This window comes from Cygnus atratus, chromosome 7 (assembly GCF_013377495.2).
Source record: "Cygnus atratus isolate AKBS03 ecotype Queensland, Australia chromosome 7, CAtr_DNAZoo_HiC_assembly, whole genome shotgun sequence".
Lineage (NCBI taxonomy): Eukaryota > Metazoa > Chordata > Aves > Anseriformes > Anatidae > Cygnus > Cygnus atratus.
This window is the reverse complement of record NC_066368.1, coordinates 11,163,988-11,169,987: the sequence shown is the minus strand read 5'-3', so window position 1 is coordinate 11,169,987 and position 6,000 is coordinate 11,163,988. Positions and strand designations below refer to the sequence as shown.

The following is a 6,000-nucleotide window of genomic DNA, read 5'->3' as shown; positions in this document are numbered from 1 at the left end:
TGGCTTTATGGAGGGTGAAAAGGCTGCAGGACCGTGTAAGTGGCAAAGTACGTCTGCTGGATCGGGCCCCCAGAAAGGAGACACGTTATCTGTTGTATGTAGCTTTGTGTTGTTTTGTTTGTTTGTTTGTTGGACTGTATTTAGCTGGATGCAGGAAATGTGCAGAGAGAGGGTTTCATTGGCACTGCAAACAGGGACAAGGGCACGAAGCCCAGAGAGAGGAGCACAGCCCTAATTCTTTCTGAGGACCCACTCTCCAAAAACGCAATGTTACGGTAGCTTTCTGTGGGCTTGGGCTCACTCGTTAAGGTGTATTTTTTAACCCAGAGCTCCAGTCTGACCCAAGTGGATCTGTCCTGGCTGCTATCCCCCCGCGCTGTGCTATCTGTTGCCTATCTGCAGACCGATGGGCACCTCGGCAGCAGCACCCAGGCACCCCGGGAGCCGCAGCACCCAGACCTGTCCAACGGGACTGGGCCGAGCTCAGCAGCACCCAGCAGCCACTCCGAAGGAACAAAACCTCCAGAACTGATGGGAAAAGTCTCTCCTGTGCAGGAATGTTTCTCCTTGGTCCTGCTTGTAATCCGTTCGTGGTCTGAATCACGAGGATTTGTCATCTCCGTAAGCTTTTCAGGACTAGAGTAATGGGAAAACTTAGCCACATGCCCAGGAGAAGAGAACTTGCCCTACGATAAACACACGAGGCATCTTTACATGTCTGAAAGCATTCTGCTGGAGTAAGCAAGCGGTGCCTCTGAAATTCAGATTTCCAGGTGTGTGATCGATGTCACGCAGCGCCTCAGCGCTCAAATCAGCCTCCCCAGACATCAAGCGTGCTGCGCAGACAGCGCCTCGTGTCATGGCTTTAATAAACTTTATCTCGAAAGCAGCGAGGTTTTTCCATTCCCAATACCCTCCTGGGGAAGGTTGAGCCTGATTGCTCCGGGGGGTTGACAACTCCCCTCTGATTTCCAGCTGAAATTGGTCAGTGGCCGGAGGGAGTTCCTGATCCTCACCGCGGCACTACCCTCACTTCCAAAGCCACAACTAAATCATGGCATTCCTTGGTTTTTCAGGTTGAAAGCTTATCAAAACATGATACAGCTGTATTATTATTTTTCTTCCTACAAGGCAAATGAGCGTTGCAGTGAATAACCACGCACGAGGAAGCCGATTGCCTCAGCGCGCTCCACACGCAGGTAGGTGTGTGTGTGTGTGTGTGTGTGTGTGTGAACGCACCCGCTCCTCCCGTGCCCAAGGTAAGCTTTAATTCCCCGCAGCCGCCAGATGGTTAGAGGTCCTGCACTAAATAACAGGTGCCGCTCCACCTCATCCCATTATTACTGGCCAGCACCTACGGGTTCCCAGAGCCCCGGTCCCGCCAGCTGGGGCCATCTCAGCCACGGGTGGAAATTTGCAAAGCTAAAAGACGTCCTCCTTGCACACCCCAGGGCTGGGCAGCTCGGAGCCTCAAGCAGTTGTGTCTCTGAGGCCCTCTGTAGCGCCCGAGGGACCTGGGGCTCACGCTGACGTGGTGGCACAGCCAGCGGGGCTGGAGCCTCCCTGCTGGCTCCCACCGAAGGCCCTGGGCACACGCAGCCTTCGCCCTGCCCATGCTGCAGCCCCGCTCGTGTCCCTGCCGTCGCCGTCCCCAAGGAGCCCTTCCAAAGCCGGCAGGTTGCAGAATTACAAGGTTTTGTCCCTGAAACGACGCAAAGCTGGTTGTGTGAGCGGCTTTACACCTGTAAGCACTGCTGTTGGGTCTCAAAGGGAACTTTTAAGCCTTCCAAGCGCATTTTGCACAACTTTTGAATCTTAAAAACAAGTACAAATATAATAACAGACTTTTAAAATTATTATTATTTTTGCATGGGATTATTATTATTATTTTTGCATGCGTGCATATCACCCAGCAGTTTTTGCACGCATTGATACGTGCTTCTGCGAGTTCAAAGGGCTGGTCAGAGGCGGGCCAGCAAACCCCAAACCCCAAACCCCAAACCCCAGTAACACCGGGCAGAGAGCAGCACAGGGGCGACTGCAGCCGCAGAGCCCAGCCGCGGGAGCCTCCACGGCGGCCGGCTTTTGAAAAAAAATAAATAAATAAAAGAAGAAAAAAAGAGAGATTTGCATGTTGCGCACACACTGCAGCACAGCGGGGGGGGCCCGGGTCCCTCCCCTCCGCTCCGGGCGGGAACAACAATGGAGGGAGACGGGCGGGGCCTCTTCTTCTTCTTCCTCCTCCTCCTCCTCCTCCTCCTCCTCCTCCTCCTCCTCCTCCTCACAGCCCCAGCCCCTCGCAACCCCCCCCCAAACTCAGCCGGGAGGCGGCCGCTGCCAGATAGTGCTCCACACGGGGAAGGAGGAGGAGCCCAGGTGTCCCTTCCTGCCACATCGTGCGCCGCCCCCCCCGGCCCTCCCCCATCCCCTCCCCTCCCCTCCCCGGCCCTGCCCCCTGCCCCTCCCCGGCCGTGCCCGCCGCGGGGCGGAGAGGCGAGGAGAGGAGGGAAGGGAAGGGAAGGGAAGGGAAGGGATGGAGTGAGGAGCGGGGCCGCCGAGGTAACGCTGTTGTGCTTATGGGGGGGGGTCGGGGACGGGGGGCTCTGAGGGAGGGGGGGCCTCAAAATGTCGCCTCCCGGCCGCGCCGAGGGCGGTGCGGGGCGGGCGGGATGTGCTGGGGATGCGCTGTGGGGTCGGGGGGGGGGGGGCAGCCCCCAAATGGGGGTGTCCTTGGGTGTGTGTGTGTGGGGGGGGGGGTAGTTGGCGCCGTGCGCGTGCAAGCGCGCGTGCAAGCAGCGCGTGCAGCCCGGCGGGGCCGCGCGGCGGCGCACAAAGGCTGCGGGGCGGCTGCTGCTGCGTGCCCGGGGGCACGGCGAGGACCCCCCCCCCTTGCACCCCTTTTGCACCCCCCTTGCACACCCGCACCCCGGTGCCGGACCCGCCGCACCCCCGCCCCCCCCCCCCCCCCGCCTTGCCGGAGCGCAGCGGTGAGTTCGCGGCGTTTCGCTGCCTCGCTTTTCCCCAAACCCCCCCCCCGGCGGGTGGCCGCCCCCATCCCTTTTCCCCCTTTATTTCCCCCCTCCCGTGGGGTCTCCGCACGCCTGGGAGCCCCCAGCGCCCCGGGTGGTGCTGCGGTGCTGCCGCCTTGGCTGCTGGCTCCGGTGCCGCTGTGGAAAGGACGGGGCGCGGAGCAGCGCGCCTGGGTTTGGAGACCCTGACCCCATAAAGCCGGGGAGGTGATTGCAATTAGGGCCGGCCGTAAGCACGGGGCCCGGCCGCACGAGGCTGAGAAAACCGCTGAAAATCCGCGTGCTCCTTGAGAGCTGGGCTTTGGAAATGCTCACACGCGTACAGCTCCACCTTTGCCGCTTGTAGTGGTGCGGGGAGCCCAGGAACTCAATTTCCACGCGTTCCCGTCACCGACTTGCTGGGCTGCCAGTGGCACGCCTCCCAGTGCCACCAGTACCTGCCCCGACGCCACCAGTACCTGTCCCTCCCGGCCCCACTTCTCCCCCGCTGTCTCCCCGGGGAGCAGCCCCGGCCACGCAGCCCCCGTTTGGTGAGGGTTTGGTGTTTTGGTTCTGTCGTGTGGCGCTGTCTGTGTGTGTGTGTGTGTGTGTGTGTGTGTTAGTCACCACAAATTTCAAGGTTTGTGCCGTGAGCTTCGGTAACGAGGTTGCAGTGGGGACTCCTTTGGGGAGTTTGCTCCCCACTTCTGTTTGCAGCCCCAAGACAATTTTCTTCTTGCGTTTAATCCACCTCGAATTTTTAAATGAGCTTTTATTGTGTAAACCAATGTTTATCCCGGACTTGAGGGTGGTCTGGCAGCTAGGCAGTGTCTGCGTTACCAAATTTCAGCGATGAAGCCTTGCAGTGGCGTGGGGAAAGGAGCGAGGAACTGACTTGAAAAACAGCCAGCACCACGGCTGCTCCTGGAGGTGGTCGCTTGTGGCTCTGTCTTCTGAGCATCCTTGTCTTGCACTTGAGCCTGCACCAGCGGCTTGCCCTTTGTCCAGGGGTATTGGGCTATCTCGAGGGTGGTGATACGATTGCGAGCAGAGGGAAACAAGAACAGGATTGAGCCTCATCTGGCCAGCACTCCTAGGAGGAGTTGAGTTTTAAAACAGAATTAGTGGCAATGAATGAGCAAAAAAATAATCATCCAAGGGTTCTAAAAGAATCAAGGTATGGAATTGCCAAATTACTTATTGTGCTGGATAAGCTGTTGCTTGAATCGGCTTTGGGACCAGAGGAGTGAAGCTGCTAAATGTGACCTCAGCTGCTGGGCTTCGGTGTGACCGGGGAAACTTCAGGATCCCTCCTGCCCCAGGCACGGGTGGCTGGTGCCGTGCTGCCACCAGCGGCGGTTGGTGTGGAGGGAAGTGGCACTGCCGTGCATGGTGGCCCCAGCAGTGGCTTTGCTGGGTAAGGCTCGCTTTGTGCCCGGGGCCACCGGCACGTCTCGTGCCAGCGAGCTCTCGGTGGAGGTGTTCTGCACGCCCAGCCGTTACAGCGGCGTGGCCAAAAACCCCAGGTGAGTCCTTGCAGCCTGCTGCGGCGGTGCCCAGGGCTTGGTGAGGAGAGCAGGTGTGGGTCTGGGAATGTGGCCGGTTCCTGGGCTGGTGCTAAAAGGGCTGGCAGGTGCTGCTTTGAGAAAGGAGTGCGTGAGCTCCTTAATTTGTGTGCGCGGTCGTTAATAGCAGATACTGGTTTTAGCTTTACGAGTCTCCACATCCTCAGCTTTAGAAGATTTCTTGTTGTTTTTCAGAACAAATTATAACTCCTGCTTAGTTTTCAGTGGGAGAACATGAAGCCCGAAGCAGGGGCTCTTGAGGGACCGAGTGCTTGGTGGTCGGGGTTAGCACATGGGGGCGATGACCGGGCACGTCCTTACCCGTTGGCCATTAGATGGAGTGCTGCTGCACCCCAGGATGGCTGGGGGTTTAATAGTGTCTTGGTTAAATCGGTCATTATCCTTTACTCTTGCCTGAGGATCGGCGCAGCTGGTGTTTTTATTTAAGGAAATGATGATTTGGGGGTGATGCTGAGGTGCATCCTGCAGGGCAGGGTGCAGGTGGCGCGTTCCCCACCCGCTGCAGCGCTCCTTGTAGCAGCTGGGCGTGAGCAGGACTGCACACTGCAGTGCCTCTGCCTGCCCCGTGCTGCTGGGAAGTGCTGTGGGTGCGAACTGGAATGGGTCCCCTGGCCCTGCTGGGCTCGTTCCTGCCCAGTCTGGTGCTGGAGGTGTTGGTGAGCACGGGGGTGCCTCGTGAAAATTACTGCTGCCGGTTAAACCTGCAGCAAGCGTCCCTAACAGCCTGCTCTGCGGCTGATGGCACTGCAATTACAGTGCTTAAAAGATATAATAATTTAGGAAAAGAGCCCGTGTGTGACCTTGAGCTGGTGCATAAAGTTGGCCTTGCTAGCTTTTCTAAACAGGAGGAAAATAAAATTCTTTTTAAAATGTCCTGCAACTGTAGTGGCCATAGCAACCTCTGGCTGTTATTTCTCTTGTAGATCAATTCTGCAATTTCGTAGTGCCGGTGTTTCAAAAACCGGGTGGGTCATTGTTTTGGTATCGACCCAGAAGAATGCGATCTATAGGGTTTAATAGCATTGCTTCCTGTTACATCACAGGCTTTTCCTCAAGCTATGTTTTGGAATGCTGGTGCCTGCGCTAGGAGAAGAGGTGGTGGTGTGGCATCATATGGTTCTCGGAGGGCAGTGTCTTTTATGTAGCATTTTTTGGTGCATGAAGATGAATAAAAGCTACTTGACCCTTAGAGAGCAAGCCGTAACTTATTCATTGTGGTAATGTTAAATTATGTGGCGAACAGGTCTAGTTCCTACATTAACTTTGAGACAACTGGCATGTGGGGAAGCACTTCTCTTTCTTTTCCCTGTGCGAGGTAACAACTCATTGTATGTCGCAAGTGAGAATTTGAGGTGTTTCTTTTAAGGATGTCCTGGCAAGTACGTGGTGGTTTTGTGGATAGCTCT

General features: G+C 56.9%; 1 protein-coding gene across 5 annotated transcripts in view; it reads left to right on the top strand.

The window, feature by feature from the left end:
- ADD3 (adducin 3) overlaps window positions 1-6,000 on the top strand; it is a 99,930-nt gene continuing 93,930 nt past the window's right edge. For 2 of the 5 annotated variants that reach the window (XM_050712013.1, XM_050712010.1), the window contains exon 1: window positions 2,463-2,559. The gene's annotated coding sequence lies outside the window, so the exon portion shown is untranslated. Of the gene's footprint in view, window positions 95-1,131; window positions 1,200-2,283; window positions 2,560-6,000 lie in introns of those variants that run through there. The other 3 variants (XM_035547911.2, XM_035547910.2, XM_035547907.2) reach the window with 3 other exon arrangements.